Genomic DNA, 26,835 nt, shown 5'->3' with positions numbered 1-26,835 from the left:
ATTCTCATTAATAAAAATGCCACTCTGACACAGCAACCTGACTTTGGATCACTGCAACTTCTGTAAAAGCCATAGGAGAATACAACCCGGCTCCTCCATTTAATTACCGATCAGAGTGGCTTGAAATGTGATGTTTTGTTAATCTATCTTCCTAAAAGCGATGTAAAAAATAACGGCTTTTGAAGAGCAGTGGAAAACTACTTTTTTTAATGGCGCTGTCTCTTGGTGTTACTGATAGCTATAAACTGAAACCTTTTTGAGGCACATATTCAAGTATCTTTTCCCTCCATTTTTAGTTCCCTGAAATCAGAAAACATTAAGACATTTGCAACCACAGAAATTAAAGTGAAATTGAGGCAGAATGATGAAGAAGCAAACATCTCTCCAGAGATGGGAAAACTTCAGTAGGTAGCGGCAGTTAAACTAAACTAAAATAAATAAATATATGAAACTCTTGGGTTTTCTTTGTCTTTTGAAGTTGTTCTGTTTAGTATAAGTGAGCATGTTCTTACTAAAGGGAAAAAACGGTGGTTATAAGTCTTAATGACACTTTGCTGAATGTTTGCCTCAAAAACTCCATTTCCACTCCTGTTAAAATTTACTTTTTTGTTGTTGTTACAACTATGACTGGATACAAGATGTGTGTGTGTGTTTCTTTAGCATTACCAAAAAGTTTCCTGCCAGCACTCAGTCTTACCGGCAAGGCAGAACTATACTACAGCATCTGAAGTTAGAGTGGCCCCTCTCTCCAGGGCAGGGCGGTACAGGTAGTTAGCATACAAAGACATTGGTAATAGTTTGGACTTTCTCTTTTTTTGTTTGCTATTTTGTATACTGCATTTAGGCTCTTTGCGGAGAAGGATGGATGTTCCGGGAGGAGGGTTTGTTTTGTTTTTGCTTTGTTTTGTTTTATTCAGAAAATTGTTAAAAAAAAACTTTTTGCAATGAAAGTGCTACAATTAAAAATTAAGAGTAAAACAAGCAACTTAAAAAATGCTTAGTGCTAGGACAGTATTTTTCAGAGGGGATGTGTATAAAGGAAAAAATTCTGTCCGAATTCCCCAATCCCTCTTCACTGAAGAACCAGATTTTTGGTTTTTAATTATCATTATTATAGCGGGTGCTTGTAAGGGGAGGTCCCTTTAGTCAAAAAACACTTTCACTATGTATTTGAGTGAAGAGATCTCTGTCCTTCACTAAGGTTTAGTTTCCACTCACCTTAAAACAAACAAGCAAGCAAACAAAAAAACATACAACAAATTTCTAGGTAGGAAAAGCAGTGAGATGAGAATCTGATTTATATGTGAAGACTGTAGTCCTAATGAAACCCACAACCACCCAAGATCTTTGTCCACTGCTTTGCTTCTTTCTTCAGCCATAATAGGATGAACATCCGTTTAAATAATCAAATTTTCTTCCAGTTTACACCTACTGCTAATAAAAAAATAATTGTGATGAAAAGCCAGCATTTAAAAGCAGTCCTTGCACAGCAATTGAAATTTGTGCCAGAATATATTTTCTAACAGTGTATTGAAAACTGTAATTCCAAAACAGGTTTATTGGATAGGGGGGTGTGGGAGTGTTTTGTTTTTTGTTTTTACCAAAAGGAAAAGTTTAACGACTTTTCCGAATAGGTCTATAATATGTTTCAATGAGAGGAAAATATAACACCACATCAATTCTTATATTTAAATACAAAATCAATAGCTTTTACAAGACAATCTCACTGACAAGACAATAGACCAGAGTAGACATGTTTATTTTATAGGTAGGTGGTTTAAATCCATTTCATTCTAGTATTGAATACCAACATAAAATATTAGGCATGGAAATAATTTTCATAACAGTATTGTTAAATGCATTCAAATTCTTTAGTAGCATATTCTGTCCATTTCAGGTGTCCACATACAGTATTCTGAGGTTTATTGAAATGCACAAACTATATAGAAAGAGTTTTATTTACAGATATCATGGTTTGGGATCACACTACCACACCATGTTTGCAAAAGTCCAGTCATCGTTCATGTGCAGAATTAATTCTCCCTTCTCTTTTAAAAGAATACTTTTAAAATAGCTGGATTATAAAGGAAAACAAATGGAGATTGTTACTCTGATTTGACCATTTCTTAAGAACAACGTCAGGCTATCAAGATATGTGTTTGAGACGACATAGACCAATACTGTTTCTTTATAAGGTGCATGTTTAGTGTTAGAAAGCTAAACGATTGTTGATTGTGACTTGTGTCTGGGGCCTTCCTTTCAAATTGAAATGAATTGATTTAAAAAAGCGGGAACTGGGATATGGGGAACCGCATGGCTGCTATATTTATGTGCACGAAACCGAAATTTAAACAACTTGAGGCAGTTTTGGATGTATAAACGTTTTATATATAGTAACCTTTTTGTTATTAGTTTTGGACATGCTTGGTGGTGCTTTCCTGCCAGCGCTCCATAGAACTCACTATACAGCATTCAGTGTGCAGCACCACAGTAGAGAGTAAACTGTTTGCTCAACAATTCCAAGCTTCATTTCCAACTAGAGTACTAATGTATACTTTAACTTAGTCGCATCAATCCGGGTAGCTTTCTGTAGACCACTTATTTAGAGAGCTGAGGTACAAACCTGAAGTGCGTGTTTTTTGTGTGTGAATTATATAGATAAAAGCCAAGAGCAAGGGGACAGGAGACATATTAAATTCTATTTTGTGGGGCTTTTTTCAAGTTCCAGACAAGAAGAATGTTTATAAAGTACAAAAGAAATGAGAACTGCTGAGCATTTATCATTACTACATCCCTAAACCGTCAGAGAATGGTTCCAGAAAAGCAGAGCTGAAACTACTCTTTCTAAAAAGGGGGAGGGTGGGGAAGGGGAAAAAAGGGTTTGGTAAAGAATTGTGCTGGAATAACATACATTTGTTTCGTCCTCTAGAACTCTCATTCAAAAGAGAGGCCCATCTAACCGACTGGGATATTGCTCAAAGAAATCTAAGAGATATTCGTTTCAGAGTCCACACTAAAAGCCATAGATGAATTGTAAGGTGTCAGACTCTTCATTTGCTTCTCTCTGTCTTGCACACACACACACGCACCCACACAAACATGCACACGTTCACCGCAGTTTATTTACAAAAGATTAAAATATGCACACAGAAATCCTGCCGGCCTATGATATATATCAATCACATATGTGTAAAAAAAATGTCTTAACTCCATATGCTAAAAGCTCCTATCAGTGACATTAAATTAAGCATGTAGCTTTATGAAATGTTGAAGATTAAATACTATCGATACCTCTAAAGAAGAAAATAAACATTCAGTTTCCTGATGTGCTCACCAATTTACATCATAGTGATTAAAACAGGTTAGTTAGTTAGTTTAAAAACCAAAACATAGATTTTTTTTTTAGCCAGGACTGTCTCCTTTTGGCTATAATAGAGTGTACTTGAAAATAGTGCCTTTTTTCCTTTTTTATTTGAAACTAAAAGTAGGGGATTAGAATGTATCTAATCATTATTAATAGCTGAAATGAACTTTTTAATACTGCTAGTGATACCTATGTTTCTTTGAGTGTTAGGCGAAAGGAGTTATGCCATTCTAAGTAGAACACAGGGCACATATTTACCTGAAGAACAAGCTGGTTGACTTTATTCTTTTTAATTGCCAAATAAATCTAAGTAACTCAATATGCCAACCTCTGTAGAGCAGAATTCCCTTATTAACACAAGAATAAACAAAAAAGAGGGACCATTACCTTGCCATTAGATGCCCGCTTTGTTCCTGAGCCTTGAACGGCACCTTGGAGCCCATATTGGAAAAGAATGCCCTAGGGGAATGAACAATCCACTCCAAACTGTTGTCACAAGTCCCCTAAAAACCGCACTGTAACTATGCGCTGAGTGATTTTGACATCTACTAGATTTTTGCGCGCGTATTTTTATCCCTTCTCTCATAACTACTGAACGTTTTAGACGAGAGTTTTCCCCCTTTCGCGTTCAATAGCTGAGCCTGCCCCTAAGCTCTTCCCCTCAGCCTGAGCCATCCTGGGGCTCCTATTGCACAGCTCCAAGGAAAGGAACCTTGTGCACGGGGCATGCGTTTGAGTCCCTAGAAGGCTCGTGGGTCGGCGGCTACCACACTGACGTGCAGCGACGCCGGTGGCTTGTGGAGGGGGCATGGCGTTATGGCTTGAATAGAAGCGACTGCCCGTGGACAGCGGGAGTTTAAAGACCCTGCGAATGAAACACTGTGCACTTGCAGCTGGACCGTAATCAGGGGGAGCAGAAAGCTTTCTCTGGAGGTGTTGATAAGGACTGGCTTATCTGGGGCATCAGCCTGGATTTCAATCACGTGCCTGGAGGGGGTCTCTTCCTGCTCGCCTTTGCTGACAGCTGCTTTTCCAGCTAACCTGCCCCAGCCATGGACTTGCTCACCCCTGTTCAGGCAGGGAGCCAAGGGCCCCACTTCCTGAGTCTCTGTCAACCTTGCCCAGGAGCAGGATTTGGCGACTCTGTCTTCCGGGCAGCCACGTGAAGGCTGGGCCACAGGCCGCGGCCTCTGAAAAGGGCAGAGTGAGACGGTGGGGGGGGGAGGAGGCTCTCGTCTTGCAGGGCTGTCTTGGGAGAGCCGGTGTCACGGCGGAGGGCGCAGCGGTGGGCAGGGCACCTGGAACGGGGTCTGGTGGCTGTTTCAACCGGGATGATTGGGGTGTTCGCTCTTGCTCACGAGCCAACTCTTCTTGGGACCTCTCTTCCCGCCACCCTCCTTTCTGCAAGGTCCCGAAAAAGACAGCGAGAGAGGGCAGGGGGGCGCAGGGGGCATAGCAGCGACTGAGCACTCCCTCCCCAAAGCCCCAGGCCGGGCGCATCGCCGCGCACACATCCTCCCCCCCCCCCCACCCCAGCCCGGATGCTGCGGAGTTGCGGGGGGTGGGGGTGCAGGAGGGAGGTTAAAACTTGCCTCAGTGCCACCAGCGTTAACCATGCGGTACCTAGTACCCGCAGATAAGTCACCCGCGATTATCCGCCCACCCCCAGCCAGAGCATCCTACGTGGAGTTCATGTTTCTGCCAAAGTCTCCCTCGCAGGGTTCCCTACCGCCTCCCTCTCTCCCTGCTTCCTCCCATTATCCAGCTGGGTAGGCAAGGGCGTCTCGCTGCCAGCGCTCAAGTTTTCAAGTCGCGCATTTGACCCGTTCTGCTCAAAGGGAGAGTTACTCTGTAAAACAAAGCAAAACCACAGCACAACATCTGCAGTTGGCTCGGCTGGACACCAAGCCCGCTGTCCCACAGCTCTTACTCCAGGGCCAGCTTTTGTTTACGTTTGTTCTCAGCTTTGCTGAAGTTCAAGACAGAAGAATCCCCGCCTTTCTGGTCCCCCCGACCCTGGCCTGGCTCTCCAGGCCAGGGTTAAGGAGCACTGGCGGCATAGCCCGAGGTACAGAAAGGTCTGAGGAAACAGAGGCATCAATACCAGATGCATCCAGAATCCAGACTGAGAACTAGGCTGGTGCGGGGTGGGATTGGAGGGAGGTGCTCTGAGCCTATATAGTCCCCGCTTCAAAGGTTTCCTCCTCAGACCTTAGCAAATGATACCGAGGTTGAAGAGGAAAACCACTCACAAATACTGGGGATTTCAAAGCACTGGAAATGGCAAGATAGGGGATCCGCCTCCCTTTCTCTTTCCTCTGCATATTTACAATAGAAGCCTTTCTTTTTTGGTAGCAGATTTGATGGTATTTATTTCTAGCAGGGACTGCATATGTTACAGCGAGCTACAGCTCTGACACAAATGAGTTGTGACTGCTTTCCAGAGAGCTCCAGGCTACAACCCACTGCCAGATACCTTCTTCAAGTTCAAGTTACACTCGGGACACTGCAGCCTGCTGGGCGCGATCTCGCTCCTGATGAAAACAATGGCAAAGCACCAATTGACTTCAACGGGGGAAAGAATCGGGCTAAATCCGGCCCGCTTCTCCCCGACCCCCCGACCCCTATTCCGGGAGCAGCCTCCCCCTGTTCAAGTGCTTTCCAGCCCATCCGTTTACCCCGGAGTCGATGGGGCTACCTTTGTGCCCACAGTGAACTCGATTTGGCTCGTTGTGTGCAGTGGTCATCACATGAGTTGTGGCTTTGCAGTTGTATACAAATCTTCGCCAGTGACAAAATGTGCATTGTCCAGATGATAATGTCCCTCCGCCGATTAAACGGTATTTCCCCCCACCTAGTGTCCCTAGATCTCGCGCCTAGAAATGACAAATAGTTGGTTAAAGCCACTCACACTTTCTGTTTTGATACCAGCAGACCCACGCTTTTGATTTGCCTCCTGGTATCCCGGCATGAACGCCCATTGGACCAAAGGATTCCACGCGAGACGGGCAACATACGTGTTTCTGGTGTCCTTTGCGTCCCAGTGCAATACTATTTCTTCTGTCCCCCCATCATATTAAATTGAAACTATCTGGCCTGAAGTTTCGTTGAATTGTCTCCGGATGTGGTAAATACACAATTAAGCGCTTCTCTTTAGCTGCCTTTCCAGATACAAGTTTATTTTTACAGGTGCCCTTCAGAATAAATCTTGGTTGCCCTGCTTGGCATCTGAAAAACATCTCTAACCAAAATGCGCGTGCAGAGAGGCAACGTGGTGACAAAAGGGGAGAGGGGATCTTTGAGACGCAAAAAGTGTTTCCCCAATAAGGATAAATGGGTTTCTTCCCTGCTGTGTTACAGTGTAAGGAGGAAATATGTAAGAGAGAAGAAGACTTTGGTCTTATAACACGTAAAACATGAACACATTAACAATTGCAGTCCTTTACAAATCTGAACACCCACTGTCTTTTTCTAAATACTTAGTGTAACTGATCATCGGGGAAATATGCACATCTGCAATCTGTGTATATGCACGCAGAGAAAGATGATATGGAATGATGACTAAAGTATTATTGGACTTAAGAGTTTCATATGACTATATACACACCACAATTGGGTAGCCAAGCGGGGCAATATATGAGTCAAGTAATCACAAACAAAACAAAGACACAAGCTCCACCCTTCCTCACTTTGTATTAAATTTCGATAACCTTAGTTTTCAAAAATGTTTTGGTATTTTGTCAATTTGTTCCAGAAGTTGGGGGCTTTTTTTGTGGGGGGTTCCAGCGAGTGGCTGTGTGCTTCAGTCTCAGGGGGGCACCACCCTCTCCAAAGAAGGGACTCAGCGCTAGATTTTGGAGGCTTTTTTTCCCCTTCAAAGTATTAAAAGAACATGGTATGCTCACACCTTGAGTGTGATTCTCACAGCTTTGTGGAAGAGTAATAGATATTATTCTGTATGAGGGCTGGCTCATCATTTAAAGGATATAAATACTGTATGTGCACACACACGCTCTATAAAGTGTGTGAGAGAACAATTTTTATCTCGAAGTTCACATGCAAAAGTGAATTTGATGGTAACTGATACAATTCAGCTGTAAATAGATCACTATCGCCCTGTAGATATTTTATTGCGATGCTTGCATTTTACTGTTATAGATGCATATTTCATTTAACTTTAATATTATGAAGCTAAAACCTGTTTTGAAATAATTCATCATCCCATTTCTGTGTATTTGGCCGTGGGAGAATTTCCCAGAGTGTGTCAATCTACCTAAACTTTCCCGCTGCTTGTCAAATCTCTGGACTTTCGCCCCCGCAATATGTATTTTTACATTTCAGCCTGGCCATTTTTACTGCGGTCTGGTAAACGCCTAAACAACAATCAAGGAGCCCTGATGTGTCTCTGCTGCAGAAGATCTATATACAGCGGACCTGGAGGTGCATTGCCCCTACCGCATTCAATGGCCTAAGAAGCCCGTTGGGGACTGCTAAAATATGAAGCACAGAGGTGACCTCGACCCCACTGATCTTTCGGCTTCTTTTCTGAACGCCCATTTTGCCCATTGCTTGTTTCAGAGTGACTATCGCAGGCCCCTGGGAGCTGCCCCTCGCTCGCTGGCATGCAAAGCCCTCTCCAGAGTCCAGCAGCAACCCAGCGACTGTTCTGATATGCACACATACCCTCCTACCACTGGGTATGGACTGCAGCCTTGGCACTTGGGAGGGGAGTCAACGCTAGTCAGATCAGACTGCAAAGAACACTTGAGCCTAAGTTCCCACTGATGCCTCTTTGTCTTTCAAAAACAACGAACCAACAGTCAGCTGTCCTGTTCCTAGCACAAAATACATCGCAAGCCCAACTCATCAGGGCTCCTGGGCAGACTGATTGCAAAACTCGTTTATTTAAATCCTGGAGTTAGCACATTAGGAATGAGAAACAGAAGTTGTAACTAAACTTGCCATTGACACCTTTGTGTGACCTGACACCAACACAGACGCAGCTAAGTTTCGTATGGTTATGCAAAGTAACAGCAAACTTCTAGAAACAGCAACACATTTAGTCCCGGCCATTTCGGGCGGTGAGTGGGTACACCTCCCCCACCCCCTCTTCCCAACTATATTTAAAACATCAGCTGAAAAGAAAGTAATTGTAACTGACTAACAGGAACGAGTTTGGCCTCCAAAGCACTTTAAGTCAATTCAGCATCGATAATAATAATTAATACATTAGTAAATAAAACTGAGGCTTCATCGCCAGCTCCTTTTACAATTTTCCTGAAAACTACAAATGCAGGCAATGTTAAAATAAAGCCGTTTGCATGTAACTTTTCAATCAGGAGGGAAAGCACTTGGGTTCTACTTGGAGACGTGTCTCACACATTTCCCTCCCCCTCCCCCCGCCTTTTTTTGGTAAGATATGTAAGAATAAACGTTACAGCTCTGGGCTTTTAAATTCTCCAGATGGAGTCATAAAGTACCTAGTGTGTATGTATATATGTGTGTGTGTGTGTGTGTGTGTGTGTGTGTGTGTGTGTGTGTGTGTGTGTGTGTGTGTGTGTATAAACACATGCCTGCTATTCACAACGAGGACCGAAAAGCAACTTAATCTGAAGGCAAAACCACTGAACCCCATTTCGAACAACACACTTGAACTAGTTAACTTTAAAGGCAGGGAACCGCTAAGAGTGTGGCCGTGGAAGTTTCTCCCTCCCACTTGAAGATCTACAAGGGAAGGCTTCACGTCTCTCTCTCTCTCTCTGGATATATGAGCACTTAGCCAAGTTGATGATTTTTTACAACACCATCGTACTATATAGTTAAGAGTCTCGGTTTATAACGCGTTCATATTAAACATGATTTGCCAGATCATACCACGAACGGGGTGGACTAGCCTTCTGATGAATGTGTGATTATATTCTCCCTATTTCTTCCTCCCCCCCCCCCACCCCCAAAAGCGATTCACTTACCCTGGCGGTGGTCCTCCGCTCCACTCGACACACACACATCTACACACACAGGAAATCGGTCTCATCTAAAGGAAAATCTGAAATCAACATTTTATCTGCACAAGATAAAGGCACACACATATAGGGCTCAGAGCTCAGGAGCCCTGAGTCTGGACGAAGAAGGGGGAAAAAGGGGGTATCAGGACAAGAAATCCTGTTTCCAGCTGTGGTATGAGGTCTGGCGTGGAAAGGAGCAAAATATTCTACTCATCCCCAAGACTAGGATTCACCCCTCCTCCCTTTCTCTCTTGTTTTGACTTACGTATGTTTATAGTAGGAGCAACTGGCTCACAACTAGAGCCATTGCCGAGAGTGCGTTTAAAGGGTGGCTGCTTTACTCCACTATAATTCAGTTCCCGCATGTGAGCCTCAGCCCCGCGTCACCTGGATACTGCAGACAAACAGCGTTAAATATGCATAAGGAACAGTTCATTTCTTAAAGGAGAACTTACCCGGACAGAAAGTTCGCGGCCCAACAGTAGGAGCACAGACGTGGTGGGTATTTCTTTTTCATTTGTAGAACCCTAATCCTTTCCTAGGGTGTTAATTTAAATACCCAGCCCACAGAGCTGTATAGTTCGTTCCCCTTTCTACTTCTGATTCATGTAGCCTGGGTGGGGAAAACAATCAAAAAATGAACATTAGAATTTTAGTTTCATTAACGTATCAATATTTTCACTCCAGGGAGCCCCCCGAGATGCTGAGAGCGGTCTGAGGGGCATGAAACTTCCCATATGGGGATCACATGGTCGCAGCACTAACAACCTATGCTGCTGCCATACAGTTAGTTATTTACACATATGAGGTTTTTAAAAAATCAGATCCTAAAAGAGAACAAACTGGGACTTTAAAGTGTGTGTGTGGGGGATCCACACAGGTGCATGCTTTCTTTGCTGCTTCTTAACAGGCTACATCACTGATGTACAAGGGGCTTGAATATTTGTTTGATCAAGCTTTACATGTTGATGCTCTCTCGCTCGCTCTATCTCACACACACGCAGGTCCTGCAGTTAATGTTTAGCCAAATCCATATTTTTAAAAAAAAAATTTTATGTATTTATTTTATTTATTTATTTTTGCTCAGACGAAAGCACAGCTCAGAAATGGATTGGCAGCACGTCTAGGACCTCTCATTCAAGTTTTCTCAATGATGAGTGGATTTGCATTTGTCTAGAGCCATATCTTCACATGTTTACTAAGAGCAAGATCCTGAAACCCATATTCAAGTTTTGAAGTCAATAGCGGTGCTGACTGAATAAGGGCTGCAGGTTCATGCTCTCTCTCTCTCTCTCTCTCTCTCTCTCTCACACACACACACACACACACACACGGTTGAAAACTCACTGCCAAAGTGCTCTCGCTAGACAATTTCGGCTAGAGATCTGTTGATGTTAGAAAGTCCCCACGTGAGACATAAACGCTGCTTGAGAGATCCTATCTTCCCTACCACTCATGTTCATCTTTTTCTTCAGATCTCCCAATCTACTGGTTTATGATCCGATATTTTCTCTCTCTCTTTTTAGGTGTCATTTCTTTTCGTTTCGGACAATAACACATTTTTACAAGCGGTTGTAAAGTCTTTAGCGCCATCTAACGGGAGCAATACGTCTTTCTGCTCCACAGAGAACATGGCTAATTAATAAGCGGTTTGTTCAGTTTTGTTCCCTTTTTCCTCCTAATTTTCTAATTGCCAATTGCACATTTGTTAAAATACAAATTATTACAGGATACAGGAGTGTGTTATCTGGATTCCCTTTATGGAATTGCAAACTGCTCCAAAGACAACCAACAGGATTATAATGTTCCAAACTCTGCCTGCTTCAGGGTTTTTTTTGTTGTTGTTGTTGAGCTTCTATCCATTTGCCTGAAAGCACCTGCTTCTACTTTTAGAGATCTCTGTATGCAGAAAATTAGCTACAATCTTGCACCTCTCTGGAAGAAAAAAATTCGGGAGCAAGTCCTAATGGTAGCCTGATTTCTGTAAAGCAGCTTGCGGGGGTGGGATGCAACGTACATTTTAAATGTACACGATGCATCTGTTTTTCTTCAATTCAACAGGTATATTATAAAGTCATTAAGTGTCTACAACTTTTCTTCTCTCCCCCCCCCCGACCCCCCTTAATCTGACTGGAGCAGAAAACTGAGCTGTGCTGGTCCAGTAATGAGACTTATGGGGGGGCGGAGTGAGTGTTAGGCGATCTCCTAACCTGCAAGAAATGGCTTCAGGATCCTTTTTTTTTTTTTTGGAGAGGGGGACGGGGACGGGGACGGGGACGTAGGAATCAGTTACCTGAAAAGATTTTACAGCAAAATTCTTGACACTAAAGAGGAGGTACCTGTAGTAAGAGAGGGGGATTTAATCCACTATACAATTCTGCTCAAAGGTCCAACTGTGTTTTGTAACCTAGTAGAGGTCTTACACCCCAGGAATTTCCAGCAGACTATATGGGAACTTCCGCTTTTTTGTTTTTTCTCTCCCAGTTGCAGCTGTGAGGAGCTGGCAGATCAGCTCCTTTCCTAAGAAATAAAAAGGCGAAATGAACAAATACCACCTTGGCCTGAATGAATGCTGGTGTTCAGGATTAAGTTATACGTTGAGTGGGCAGCCAGAAGGCCTTTTGGTTTGGGATGTGGCTCAGCCCCAGACATTTTCTGCTGAACCAGTAGTAAACAGCAGTACTAGAGGAAATGTAGGGTGGGATTGTCACAAGCATTCAGGATTAGCCTAACTCTGCTCCCAGTGGAGTAAAAGAGTTAGGTCAACACTGAGCATTCTTGAAAACCCCACTTTTAATATAGACGGAGGCCTGTAAGACAAACTGACTGCTGCATTCGCTTCTATCTACTGCACTTGTGTATACAGTCCCAAAGGAAGGCAGAAAGTATTCTCTCTACACGTTGCGGTATTTTACTCCATGAACAGTAACCTTGTTGTAACCTTAAGTATCAAGAATTGTATTTACATCTGTTAATTCTTCAAATCATATTTACTTGGAGTCCATTTCTGAACTTATGTGATAACTGGACGCAGATCTCTGTGAAGTTCTTGTTTCCTATATCATGTACAGTTAAAACATCTTACATCATGTCCAGGAGGACAACATTATTGAACTGATAAAGGAAAATATAATGTAATGCTCCTTTAGATAAGCAACTAAAAAGGGAAATGATCAAAAGTGCATCTCTTCTGATGCTGCTGCTCCATACTGCACTATATTAGGCAGACAGTTCATCATCATCATAACCGCTGAACCAAACCATTCTGTGTTGTGTGGCCAAATTTTATGTAAGGTTTTGCATTGTTAAAGTTATAGGAGTGATTTATAACAACCACTGCTCTGGGCGATCTTCTGACATTTTATGAACATTACTGACTAATAACAAAGTATATACCCTCCCCCTTTCATCCCACCATCTCAGTGAACCTTGCAAATATACGTGAAGTTTCACAGCACCCAAATAAGGTAGGTATTATTAGTAATCTTATTTTATATGTGAGAAAACTGAGACAGAGCCCTACATTTTCAAAAGTGACTAATGATTTTTATGCCTGGGTTTGTGGGTGCCCAAGCTGAGACTCCCTAAAGAAACCTGATTTTCAGAAAGTGCTGAGCAGCCACCCTCTGAAAACCAGGCTGCCTCGAGGTGTCTCCAAGTGGGCACCAAAAAACGGAGACCCCCCTAAATCATTAGTCACTGTAAAAAATTAGGCCAAAGAAGGTGAGTGACTTATCCAAAGCCACATAGGGAATCTGTGCAGAATGAGGACTAGAAGGCAGCTCAGGCTTTTAGTCATGTATTCTAATCATTAGACAACAGATGATGTTACCATCTTTTTGCATGATGAGTTATCATAAGCTAAACCACAATTGACTTTTATTTTGGTATGAGGATGATGTTTTTACAGCCTTTGTCCTGGGCTGAAAAGTTCATGCCTTGACAGATACCTAGAATCCCAATATTAGGAAGCAGAAGTTTATTCCTGAAGATCCAGAGAAATCTCTAAAAAAGTATCAGCTCCATTGTGAAATATATATAACATAGCTCCAATTATGTTATCTTTTACATTGTAGAAACAAAAATACCTTTCGCTTTCTTAAATGAGGAATAAATATGAGGAAAGCTGTCCCAAAATACTCTACCCACATGTTGTTCAAATCAAATATTTCTTAGGGGTATTTATCAGTTGTCCCCTTTCTTAAGAGTCCGAATCCAGGAGGATGGCTATTGACATGGATCTTTGTCACAATTTCCAGTTTAAAAAGAAAGGTCCAACATGAACTTGGTGCAGGATTGATACTTTTAGCTACGAAGCAGCCATCCAGGGAGGATTTTGTTTTAATCAGCTAGGAAAAAAAGATTGCAACTTGACCTAAAATATGCCACCTATTTTCTTTTGCTCATATAATCTGATGTACTTCTGAGTTTTCTTTTATATTCAAAGAAGTTAAGCTGCAGCTCTGAAAGTCTTTCAGCACTGTGGCTTTTCACATACTCAGAAGATGAGTGCAACTCCTAAAGGAAACTGAAGGCAAACTGGATATCTCTGTTGGTCCCAGAAGGGGCACAAGCAGGATCAGCTGCAGAAGGGTAAAGGTATCTTACATTGTTACAATCCCTTGATTAGAACACCTGAAGGCTCTGATCCTGAATCCACTGAAGTTGATGGAAACAGGATTCTATTCAAGTTCTTTTTACTGAACCCATCAATGAGGTATCTAAATGGTCCTTATGTTTTTTTCTAGAGCTCATTTAATATTTGGGTGGATAAATAACCTGTCAACCTCCACAGATTTCCTTTATCCTTTTTGCCTTCCTGCAGAAAGATTAGGGGCCAGGTTCTCCTTAGTCTAATTTCTTAGTACCACTCCAGCAGACCAAAGGAGCTCTGAACTCCATGGCTACAATTGCTAAACCTAGGTGCATAAAGTTAGAAACCTAAATCCACACTTGGGCATGATGAGAATAACAGTGGGTTGATTTTCAAAGGTGCTAAGGACTGGCAGGAGCAAGTGATGCAACAAGAGTGGTGGATGCATAGTACCTATGAAAATCAGGCACTTTTTATTTAGATGTCAATGTCTGGATTTAGGTGAGTAACACTAGGTACACAAGTTTGAACATTTTGGCCCATGTGTTCTATTTCTTCAGGGCCCTCTAATCTTAAACCTTTACCATAGAAAACTCTGAATGATTTCAGTGTTCCACCTTGCTAACAATATGGTTTGAATCAGATACACTGCACAAAGACAATTTTGATTTTTAAGAAGAAGAATCTGTTTTTATTCCTTTGGGTATGAAAAAAAAACTTGGTGGAGCTTGTCTACCTTGATAGTCAACACACAGCATGTGCATTGTGATATGGATGCACTGATACGACATGTTTTCTTTCCTTACCAAAATAACCTAGCAGTTAAAACAGCCTTGCTGAAGAAACACATTCATTTAGCAATCATGCAATTTCACAATACATATTGATATCACATTTTAGGATGGAAAATACAACACTAAGCAGTAGTAAAAGAAGGTTGAATAATAGCAATTTGTGAAATTAGTTACAGGAGCAAAGGTTGCCTTTTCTCTTAAAGCCCTGTATTCATCTGGAAATCGTAACATCTTTGCACGTGATCCAATGCTGACTATGACTTTACAATCAATGTAGACAAGGACAAGTTGTGTTCAGCATGATGTCACATAGCGAGGGCAAGGTTTCAGCATGACGAGCTGCCATGAAGCTGAACATGATTTGTCCTTGTTGACACTGAACGCAAATTCGTGGTCAGCATCATGTCAAGTACTCAAATTATTAAACATACTGTATTGCCAACCCCAAGTGATCAAAAATCACCCATCAGCCCCCCAAAATCCCAGCATTGGCTTAAAAAGCATTACATTTAAAAATAATAATACATTTGGGATTCTTTTATTTACCTTCTGGTTTCCAAACCTTTAAAGGGCAGTTGGAGTTTAGGCTTTTCTCCACAATCTTGAGGGCCTTTTGAAAAAAATGAAAGCTGAGATTTTCACATGGCCTCAGGAGCTGGACTTGAAGAAGAACACCAAATATAGTGAGACTTGCATTATAATCATTAAATTCATCCTGTCCAGATGGCCAGCACAAAGCTTATAGAGAGATGGATTTGTACTAGAATAGTACAGAGGAAGCCAGAATAACCAGTCACTAGATTTGTGAGCAAAACATATCTCAGAGACCTTGTCACCTCTATGCTTTAGAGTAAACTTTCTTCCATGGTACTTCAGCCTCCTGGGGAAAGGGCAAAGGGAACTGGACTCCAAGAACCAAAAGCAATCTAGTTAATTATTGCACCTGCTCATCTTTGAGGACGATCTTGGTCATGTCTACTTCCTCAAAGACTAGGATACACTTCATTCCTGATTCTCCATGGAAGATTTCCTATTGCTTTCCATGGGAACAGGTCTAAGCCCTTAGCTCTGCAATTAGTATCATAGCTCCAGTCACTGGCAAAAGTTAGCACGGCACAAGCACAAAACAATGTGTAAATACTTACAAATTTGTTATTTTTCACTCTGTGTGTGCGGGGGGGGGGGGTGGATGGAGGGGAGGGAGGAATACTGGAAGGGCCTACTTCTCCAGGAACGGCTTCTCCAGTTTTAATATTCAAATGGTAAAGTACAGTTTTTATTGAGCTATGTGTGAGCAAAACAATGTATTAAATTGTACCTAAAAGTGCATTCTCCTCATCTTTCCATTACTCAAAATTTGATGGATGGATTTAGCTCAAAGTTTAAAAGAAATATGCACCCTATGGCTCCAAGATGAGAAATTTCAGCTGGGAAGGAGAATATTTAAGAAAGTTCTGAGCACATGGAAGCAAGACCAAGTTGCGGTCCATCCTTAGCTATCACAAAAGCTATAATAGACTCCTGCTCTCTTTTCAGTTTCAAAGGGCCGCAAAAATAAAGGGCAACATTTGGAAAGTGGTACTGAAATTGGGTGCCTTGCTGTTGTGATGATCAGCTTGAAGGTCTGAGTACCCCCCACTCTAAGGAAGTCACTTGGAGGTGCAGGTGTTCAGCATCGCTAGAAATGAGGGGCAATGTGTTTCACATTGGGAACTCCTCTCCCACACACACACACCAGCCTTTATTATTTAGTATTATTATTTGTATTATCAGAGTACCTAGGAGCCCCAGTCATAGCCCTGGACCCCCACTGTGCTCGGCGCTGTACAAACACAGAACAAAAAGACAGTCCCTTTCCCAAAGAGCTTACATTCTATGTATTAGACAAGAGACAACTGATGGATAGAGACATGGGAGTACAAGGAAACAAATCTGACTTCTGCTCTACCAAAAGCAAAAGCACATTCAGGGGAAAAATTTCAAAGAATCTCCTACTTGTGTGTTTGCAAAATTGCTCAAACGCCAACCTGATGAGTTCAAAAATCATGAGCCAGAACCTAAAATCAAGAGATTGGCCTAAAAATCATGAGATTTATTTTGAAAATAAATAATTTGTGCTTTTTCATTAAATGTTATTTCTTTCTTTTCTGTCTTCTGACCTTTCCCTGCTCATTCCCGGTGTGTGAGACAGTCATAGGTTAACAGTTCAATGCTCCAGCTCCCCACACAGCTTCTCCTGGACTCTTCCCCTCCCTCCCACTGCACACAGCTCTCCCTGCTCCTCCAATCTTCCCAGCAGTTCTCCTGCCATCCCCAGTTCCCGCACCTGGCAGGCTCCTGCAGCTGTATCCTGTCACCCAGCAAGATCCTGTCCCCCTCCCAGGCCCATTTCCCCCCATTAACCTCCTGTAGCCTTTCCAACTCCCTAGCCTCCAGTCCTCTGGCAGGCTCCGGCAGCTTCCCAACTTTAACTGCCTGCATGAGGTGGAGTGCAGTAAGGCCCCTGCTGTGGAACTTAGAGGGGCAGCTCTTCTGGCCAGTCAGGGGGCAGAGGATAAGCAAGCAGTTACGGCTGCCTGTGGCACAGCAGCCTCTATCAGCCAAGGGGGAAACTGCAGGTGGTTCTGGCAAAAGTTCCTTTGTCATCTGGTGAGATTCTGAGTAACCCGCAAATTTGGATGCTTTGCAAGTGCAGTGCTAGCAACACTGCATTCCCATCTGCCTGCTCAAACTGGAGCCCCTTCAAAATGTGACCATGTCACATCTGAAGTCAATGGAGTTACATTAACGTACAGCTGGCATAAGTAAGAGGAGAAGTAGTTCCTTGTTTTCAAACTTCCGTTGCTAACAAAAAATGGTACAATGAACAGTTTAGAAGCATACCCCTCTATTCTCCATAACAATGTGTACTCTTTTTCATATTTCAGGACATGACTTGTCCCTCCCTGTCATTCTCTGAGGGAGGCCATGCTTCCTCACTGCCAAGTACCTGTAAAGGTGAGCTCAAAATGGGGAATTAGCTGCACCTAGTGCTCCGTCCCTCAGTCAGCATGGGGAAGCATACAGTTAGTAGGCTCTGATCTGCAATCAGGGCAGAGCTGCTAAGCAGTCTATGAGCCCCAGGTAAGGGTGAGCACCAACCAAGTCTAGGGCTGGGTGAAGACGGGGTAGTTGATAGGATACCATGGGCCTCCTGGCCTAAGATGGGGTGCTGCCACCAAGGGGTGGGGTGCTAGGGGGTAAGGGGATGCAGGCCTGCCCAACTCCACCACCTCCCAGCCAAGGGCCCTGATAGTGGCAGAGTGGTCCGCCACTGCATCAGTGGGGATCCAGCCAAAACACGCTGACCTCCTATCAGGCCAGCACTCAACCAAATTGTTGTCTCGTTTCCCTGGGCTACTTCCTACATCCCCAAGGTTTGGTACCTCTATGTTGTAGTTGTCCTCTGTCTCTCCAGAATAGGTGGCCAGCAGCAGCCCTAGTAGCTCGTAGGTGTCTCACTCAGCCAGTGGCCCTGGGATCTCTGGCCAGTCCCCAGGAGGCAGCCCTGGCAGCTCCTCTGCAGGCTCCAGCAGCAGGCAGGATACATCCATCTCCTGTGATGGCTCCACCACAGCTAAGCTGCAGGGCCCATCTTTTGTACTTCCACTTCCTGTCCTGCCCTTCCGCTTCCAATGAGGCGGACATGGCTTTCCTGGTTCTGCACACCAGGGGGCGTGTTTTGATCCTTCCCTGTCACTCTTTGAGGAAGGTCATGCCTCCTCGCTACAGACATGTAATTATGAAGAGTGCTATATCACTCCATTATACAAGTAGGGGCCTGATCCTCTTCTCACTCACATTAATTTTACATCAGTGTAACTCAACTGACTCAAATGGACTTTCTTCTGATTTTGGGCAGTGTGAGAGGAGAAAAAGTTCCCTCTGGGCACCCAGACTTGTGTGCTGAATGGGGAGTGTTCAGTGATAAACCCTGGAATTCCACGCATGAATCAAAGGAAATGTATTTTTATGTCATTTCAACAGTATCTTATTGTATTGCTTTGTAAGTAGTAAAAAATGCCATTAATACTAAAAATGTTCATAGGTTTAAGGGTTATTGGGAGAGGTCTGTCACAAACTGTTTTCTGCTGTCTCTGGAAAAGTTAATGCAATTTTTTTTTAAAAGTAGGTGTAATGAAAGCTTAGACGGTGAGATGAGAACATTCCTGGGTGAAGATGTGAGAGGATGGACTTGATTTGGTAGTTTCCTGCCATCTCTCTCACTTTATTACCGTGATGGGACTGTAGGTGGAAAAAGTGAGCAGTTTTTATTTGTAAGAGCACAAGGGGTTGTGTCAGTGCCAAATGTTAACCAGATGACCCACTCATATATGATCAAAAGAAAGTGTCTGCAGAATCACATGTTTAGTGCTATACCCAAGTAATACTTGTGTAAACGCCAACAATATAAAAATATGCATTTGCATGGAAACAGCAATAGTTCTTCTGGAAGATTATAAAGAATCTATAACTTGATTCACTGACTCATGTTAAAAATAATCATAAGACATTTCCATTTGACTATTGCAAGACTTTTTGCATGACTGACGGCTTGTCTTCTACTTTCTGTTTCACTCTGATCTTCATATTACCATTAGCATTGGGCAAGCTGGCAAAGGTGTGGTATTGCGTTAGGTACAGATAAGCGTCTAAAAGTTCAGCTGAAGAGCTGAAGTTGAATTTTGAAAGGAACTTCCGTCATCCGCTCACCTCTGCAAACCTCCACATCAATCTGTCTTACAAATATCCAGCCATACTTAGCTGGGTCCACCAAAATATACTGTATTTTGGCATAGCTGGTATTTCTTATATCATCATCTTCTCTCTTCCACTGAGTGCTATTAAAGAAAGCTCAGCAATAACTGTCAGTCTGGACAATTTCAAAATATGCCCACCAAGCCTCCAGTGACATAGTTCCAACAGCATTTAATCCTCTGCAAACAGCTTGCTAAAAGAGACAACTAGGCCACTCCTACGATCAGAAGTGTATGGGCAACGCTTAAAAAGTTTGCTGCATAGCCATATTGGATAGGAGTGTGAAAAAATTAAACCCGTAACTGTCATAACTATGCTGGCAAAAGTGTAGGTGCAGCTTATATGGAGAAGAAAATCCTTTTGTCGCTATGGCTTATTTTGTTCAGGGAGCTGGTACAAGCTATACCAGCAAAAGCACTCTTTTTCTGGTATAAGCTGTGTCTACACTAGGAGGGTATGCTGGCATAGATCTATGAGTACACCTATATCAACAAACCCTTTCGAGAGTAAACAGGGTCTAAAGAAGTAGCAGGCTACTTGGCCTTTCCAGTCTATCAAAAAGCTGAGAGCTGGGGCTTTCTTTAGTGGTGATTATCTAGCTAGAGATGGAGCGGAGATGATATACAATGACATAAGAAATGCTGGAAACCATCTGCTTGGTGGGCTCCATCATGCATGCTCTCCATTCAGAGAACTCCCGCTGAAGTCAATGGGAGTTTAGCGTGCAGATGGCTTCCAGGACTGGGACCAACACTAGTTTAAAAACAGCTGTATTTGTAGTATGATGGCATGACACGAAGTGTATTATTTTCCATACAAAGAGTTTGTGTATTAGTGAGTACCGAAAAAATGGCAAAAAGGTGCATTACATAGAAATAGATTTGTCTGTTGTTCTTAGATGAGCTTAAAGCAGCTCAGCAGTGGCTTGACTTGCATAGCCCAAATGTATCCAAAAATAGTTTGTTTTCTTTAAACTCAGAGTAATATTTGATCATATAAAACTGAAGTGTAGAAGTTTACTGGTACTACAGCTTTCTGTTGTAATGGATTCAAAACTGATGTGTCAATTAGAAAAAATAGTGTGTCTCCTAAAACAAGGTCCATTTTTGATGCAACAATGTTTGTTAATAGCAAATCTCTCATACAGTCAAAACAATATAACTCTGTACATGATCGTTGCCATATACACATATTATACATATTCACTGAAGATATGTTGACGAGTCAGTCAGCTGATCTGTATAGCTCTGGGATATGGCTATTGATTTAACAGTAAATTAAATTAGAGAAAGTATTGTCTAACAGTTAAAGCACAGCCTTAGGAGTGACTTAGGCAAGCAACTTAAACTCTCTGTATCAGTTTCACTCTCTGCAAAATAGGGAATAAGAATAATACTTCTTTTTCTTACAGAGGCACTTGAAGATTTATGAATGTATCTAAAATAGTTTGACATTTTTTGATGAAAAGTGCAATATATGTGTGAATTATTATTATTATTGAATAATGATTATTGGAATAAAACTGGACCTTTAACTTCAGAGATTTGAGGCAGGTTAGGCATTAGCCTCTTTACTGCTACTATCTATGTGGGCTTTAGGGCCAGGTTGTCCTCTGTTCAGGTCTTTGTCCCACAAGGCAAGTGTTTTCACCCCTGGCATTTCCCTCAGTTTGTTCTGTGTGTGGCAGGAGGCTTAGTTCATGGAACGTACAGATCTCCTGAGACCCTCTAGAGGTCTTACCCAACTGGTTGGAGGCCCTGTGCCTCTGTGCTATCTGCCACCACCTTATTTCCCTGGTTCTCTGGCAGCACGACCCTGAGAGAGACATGGAGCCATAGCTTCCCACTCTCTTTGCTGTCCCAAGAACCATACTTCAAGGGATTGTTCCAAGTGTGGAGAATGAGCCCACTCAAAGTACTGCTGAAACAGTGAGCATTGACAGGTTTCAGAGTAACAGCCGTGTTAGTCTGTATTCGCAAAAAGAAAAGGAGTACTTGTGGCACCTTAGAGACTAACCAATTTATTTGAGCATGAGCTTTCGTGAGCTACAGCTCACTTCATCGGATGCATACCGTGGAAACTGCAGCAGACTTTATATACACACAGAGAACATGAAACAATACCTAAGTCTGCTGCAGTTTCCACGGTATGCATCCGATGAAGTGAGCTGTAGCTCACGAAAGCTCATGCTCAAATAAATTGGTTAGTCTCTAAGGTGCCACAAGTACTCCTTTTCTTTTAGTGAGCATTGAGTTAGGCGGGGAATCCCTGTTGAGCTGACGGAGGTACAATGCGACAGAGAGATTGGCTGTCCCTCTGCCTCAGTTATGGATGGGCCCCTGCGCCATCCCCTTCCAAACTATGGCTCCATATCCCCAAGGTACCCCCAGAGATCGCACTTCTCCCTTCTGCACCCCCTTTCTGTGCCTGAATCCACCAGGTGTTCATCCCTTCCACCCACAGAGGCAAAGGTGATGATTTGGCTTTAATGGCCTTATAAGCCACCTAGTCCCATTTCTCAGATCACATCTGGATGACGGTGTATACATCCAGCACTGCTTTTTCAGCTTATTCGTTAATATTTTAGAATAAGTACATAATAAAAATGATGAAGGCTGTTGCCTTCAGCTTAGCTACTTACAGAAAATGTTATAAGGATATTAAACCAAACAATGGTTTGTTCTCATCTGGTTCTCCAGATGTTTGCTATGACTCTTTATTTTCTATCAATCAGTTAACCATGGTTATCTCTTTTCCTTAGCAACATAGCTCCAAAACACAATCAAAGAAACTGAAGGCAAATAATGAGGACTAGATTGTATTTGATCACTGCCAATTGTTTAAGGGGAAAGGAGACTGCACAAAGCATTGCCAGCTTTGCACTGCTGCACAGTGGCCTGGCACAAGTTCAGTTCTCCCCATGCCCCCATGGGCACTACCCATTCCAAAGTGGACCCTGCAACAGTAGCTGCTCTATCAGTGGACACTGACTCCTGCCGTGTGACAGGGATGGCACCATTTGAAAATCATTCCCTTGTCATGTAAACAGGAGGGGAAACACTGAGTAGTATCTTTCTCTTGCCAGCACTCCTGGGTGTGCCACTTTTATGACAGACCCCTCTCCACACCTTCAAGAGGTTGCAAGCTGCCATGCTTTACAGTGTAGCACTGCATACCTGCAGAAGCTCCTGGAGGGATTACGTCTCTTTGGGCTCTGGCCCCAACTGTGACTTCTGACTGCTTGAAAATCTGGCCCTCCACTCTTTGGAAAGTCTAGTCCTAAATGGTTCTGCCTACACAGCAATTAAACACCCGTGGGTGGCCCAGGCCAGCTGAGTCAGGCTCTCAGGGCTCAGGCTGCAGGGCTGTAAAACTGCAGCGCAGCCATTCAGGCTCAGGCTTAGGACTCTGGGACCCTCCCACCTTGCGGGGTCCCAGAGCTCAGGCTCCAGCCTGAGCCTAAACAGCTGTACCTCAATTTTACAGCCTCACAGTCTGAACCCCGTAAGCCCAAGTCAGTGACCTGGGCCACCCACGGGTGTTTAATTGCTGCATGGATGTATCCAATGAGCAAGCTGGAAAGTCACCATCCTAACGCTTGTTGTTTTTGCCTAGTTCACAGGTAGCATGGAAATATTTGCAGTGTTCATGTCAAATATAATGCACAAGTCAAGTAAAAATAATGCACTATGCTGTCATTTGGATGAACTCTTAAGATTCCGCTAAATACTGTTTTAACATCAGACTCAAGAAAATTCCCCATTTATTTGTATTACCTTTCTGTTTTAAAATACTGAGCATATTTCTTAATTCCAATGTATTTTAAAAAGAGAGAGAGATTCTCTGTGGAATGAACAGATTATGCTAGTCCACTTGGGGATCGACATTATTTCTTGCTGTTAAATTTCTCAGGGAATGGATGTTAATATCATGACAGGTATTTGACAGCAGTACTAGAAAAGAAAAGAGATGCATCAAGTCATTCGATTAGAGATAGAACGGAAAGGGGAAGATAGCATGTAGTGATACCTGCAAATTCTCCTGTCAGAGTGAATCTCTTGTTAAATGTAACTACACTAGTGCCTGGTCTTGGCCAGATTTGAGACAATGTGTGTTTTGCCATTGACTTGAATGGGAGCAGGACTGAGGCTCCAAATTATGCTTTCCCATCCATGCACAGAACTCCCATTGACTTCACTAGGTGTTGCAAATTCATCTCAGGAGGCAGAATTTGGCTCTGTTAAAAATCTCCAAGCTATGGGAGTGGAGACTGTATGCAGGGCAGATCAGATATTATACAGAACAAGTATGAAATACAAACCTCACAGAATTAACATATATTGTCACATTCTATTAAGGGCTTCTGTTGGGCTAGATCAGATTAAATGCAGTGAATCCCAGTCATTTTACAGCATATGGAAATATTGTCATGGATAGATTTTTTCATTAATGAATATAATGGAGAATAATGAACAATAGACAAAAAAGAGAGACGATGTAAAGCCAATCAAAGGAAGGGCAGATGTTTAAAAAATCTTTTACTATTCAGGATTGTGATCCAACAAAAGCAATTATGTTTCTGCTTTCTCAATTCCAAAACAGCAGAAAGAGCTTTGAGGTTTTCCAGTGCCTATCTACACACCGTTAACTGAACAGAAGGTAACAATAATACCAAACATAGCCAAAGGCAACTGATTCCATGCAATGCTCATAATTTGGGACATTCATGAATTAAACGGGACCATAATCAAGACGGTGAAATATATATAATCAAAAATTGCCTAAGAAATCTATAAGGAGCCTAATTAAACTCTGTTATTCCACTGGGGGGAAAAAAGGAATAATTAAAACAAAACAAAAGCACCATCTACAGGTGGAAATTGCACTTGGTATCTGCCCTCTGAACTCATGGAAATATAATGTTTGGGATTTTGTCAAGAAATGGTTGATGTATTGCAGCAGAAAGAAATTTTGTTTCTTGGTAAAATGATTGATGTTATCTTTGCGAAAGGGTTTGCCAATGTCCTCCTGTTTTCTTGAATGGATAACTACTGTGATGTAATTAAATATACAGTGGACCGTATTCTGCTCACAGCATCATTAGCCAGGCAAATTGATTCAAATCAATGGGGTTGAATGGGTATAACTGAGGGAAGAATGTGGCTCAGTGTGCACAGGACAGAAGAGGGAACTGACAAGCAAATCAAGGATGTCCAAATGCAGATAAAATCCATGACTTTATCAACATTTGTCATTATTCATCTGTGATTTGTTTGCCTCCCTGCTGTTCTTCTATCCTGCTCACTTGCCCTGGCAGGGACCTCTTCAGTAAGCCAAGCAACCCAGGCCAGGCTCCCCACTTCACTTGTTCCTTTCAGTTAGGGAGAAGGAAACCCATTGTGTGTATCTGTGTGGTTTTTTTTACAGGGAGCAAATGGCATTTCTTCACTGGAGTACGGGGGCCAGGAACCTTGTGCGTAACCTCTTGCAACTGGCCAGCCAGTTTGCAAAGGAAACACTAGTTTATAGCTACACATTAAAATATGGGCCTAGATTCTCAGCTGCACCTAGTGTCTACTGGGTGCAGCTAAGATGAGTATGAGGGGCTGTAAAAGAGCCAGCTAGGGATCTCTGATTCTGGGGTCAGTTCTTTGTTAGCCTGGATGGTGTAGATTAGAGCAGCCTCAGGATGTAGTAATCTACATCAGATGGCTATGTCCTCTAAGACAGCAGTTCCCAAACTTTTTAGTCCGGCGACCCACCAACTGCATTTTGTCTTATTTTGCAACCCACCCGGGGTCCAAATTTGTGGGCAGAGGAGAACCAAAATCATAGGCCAGCATCCTTCTCCTCTTCCATTGCCTCCTCCTTCTCGCTCCTCAGAAGGGGCACTGACCACCCAGAACAGCACCCTCCACCCCAGCACGGCAACCCTAACCCTGGCCTGGTGCAGAGGGGAGGCTCCAGGGGAGTGGGGATTGGCGAGCAAACCCATCCTCTACTCATCTCATAGTGGCATCTCTGGTTCTGTGGGACTGGGCCCAGCTCTGTGCTCCAAGCATTGCAATCTGGTGCATGGGATCATGACAAGGGGCGGCCAGGACAAATTTGAGTGAGTGGCATCAGGCAGCCAGATCAAACCTGAGAGGTACTGCAATCCCATGTGCTAGGTCACAACGCCTGGAGTGAGGAGCCAGGCCAGCCCCATGGGACAAGAGCCACCACTTTGGAGTGAATGGGGGGCGGGCCCACTGTCCAACACCTCCCCTGCCCGGGGATCTCCCCGCCACACCAGGCCCACGACCCATCTAGAACCTTCCCACGACCCTCTGTTTGGGAAACACAGCTCTTAGGGGCCATCTGTGAGATGGGAATTGGCGTAGGCCAGTAGTTCTTCAGCCATGCCCCTTCCTGCCCACAACACACTACTTGAAATTGCTGCTGTAGACACAGATTGAATAGGAATCAGCTGTGCCAACTTTACACGAGCTGGGGCCTACTCCACACCAAGGGAATCCTCAAGTGGGAAGATTCAGAATCTCTCCAGTCTCTTTGCACTACCCCAGTGGTGCAAAGAGACCCAATGATTTAGAGAATCTGGCCCATAGTGTCCTTATTCCTTACGTCAATCAACTCAGCTAGATGGAATGGTAAGGAAGAGGAAGACAAAATTCAAAGAGAATCAAAGTATGTCATTTTAGTTCTTTTATGGATAAACATGCATAATCTGATGTCTTGCTTAGACAGTTATTTTAAAAGAAACTTGTAATCTTTTTTAATTAAAATGAATGGAGAGGAATAGACTATAAATATGAATACAACAAAGTAGGAGTTGACAGCACACAGCCTTCCAGACAATCTCTTTCAGTTGTTATAGAGTATAATACAATATTGGTTTTCCTCTGCAATTTTTCCATAATGTTTATGTTTGTTTTAGGTAGCAGATTACCCTTTTTTTTTTCTTCTTTCAGATTTCATGTCTTGTGGAATAGGCCCTCACTTTACAGCTAACATGGTGGAAAGCAAATGAGAGTATCTGAGAGAAAAAGAGACAAAGAGATTTTTGGTTTAAGCAGAACACATCTGAATTGCGGATGTACTATTATCAGTATTAAGCTCTGAGTATTAAAATGCTGATTGTTCCAGTCCTCATTACCTTATTTTACCTCTGCCTTTTCCCCATTGCATGCTTTGCTTTACCTCCATTGTCTGTCTGCTTAACTTGTAAAATGCTAAAAGAAGTTTTGATATTTACCTGTTTATGATTAAATTGCAAAATGA

General features: G+C 42.8%; 2 long non-coding RNA genes across 2 annotated transcripts; one reads left to right on the top strand and one right to left on the bottom strand.

Moving 5' to 3' along the window:
• Positions 1–1,381: 1,381 nt before the first annotated feature.
• LOC125639640 (uncharacterized) lies at positions 1,382–9,754 on the bottom strand. The gene is made up of 3 exons (XR_007357543.2): positions 9,635–9,754; positions 9,334–9,398; positions 1,382–6,240 (listed from the first exon to the last, which is right to left on the bottom strand). It is a non-coding gene; the product is annotated as an uncharacterized LOC125639640 (long non-coding RNA).
• LOC125639637 (uncharacterized) lies at positions 9,360–26,835 on the top strand. Its single transcript, XR_007357542.2, has 3 exons — positions 9,360–9,867; positions 17,685–17,754; positions 26,526–26,835. It is a non-coding gene; the product is annotated as an uncharacterized LOC125639637 (long non-coding RNA).

This window comes from Caretta caretta, chromosome 1 (genome assembly GCF_965140235.1).
Source record: "Caretta caretta isolate rCarCar2 chromosome 1, rCarCar1.hap1, whole genome shotgun sequence".
NCBI classification, from domain to species: domain Eukaryota; kingdom Metazoa; phylum Chordata; order Testudines; family Cheloniidae; genus Caretta; species Caretta caretta.
Note: the sequence above shows the minus strand (reverse complement) of the source record. Positions and strands in the feature narration are given on the sequence as shown.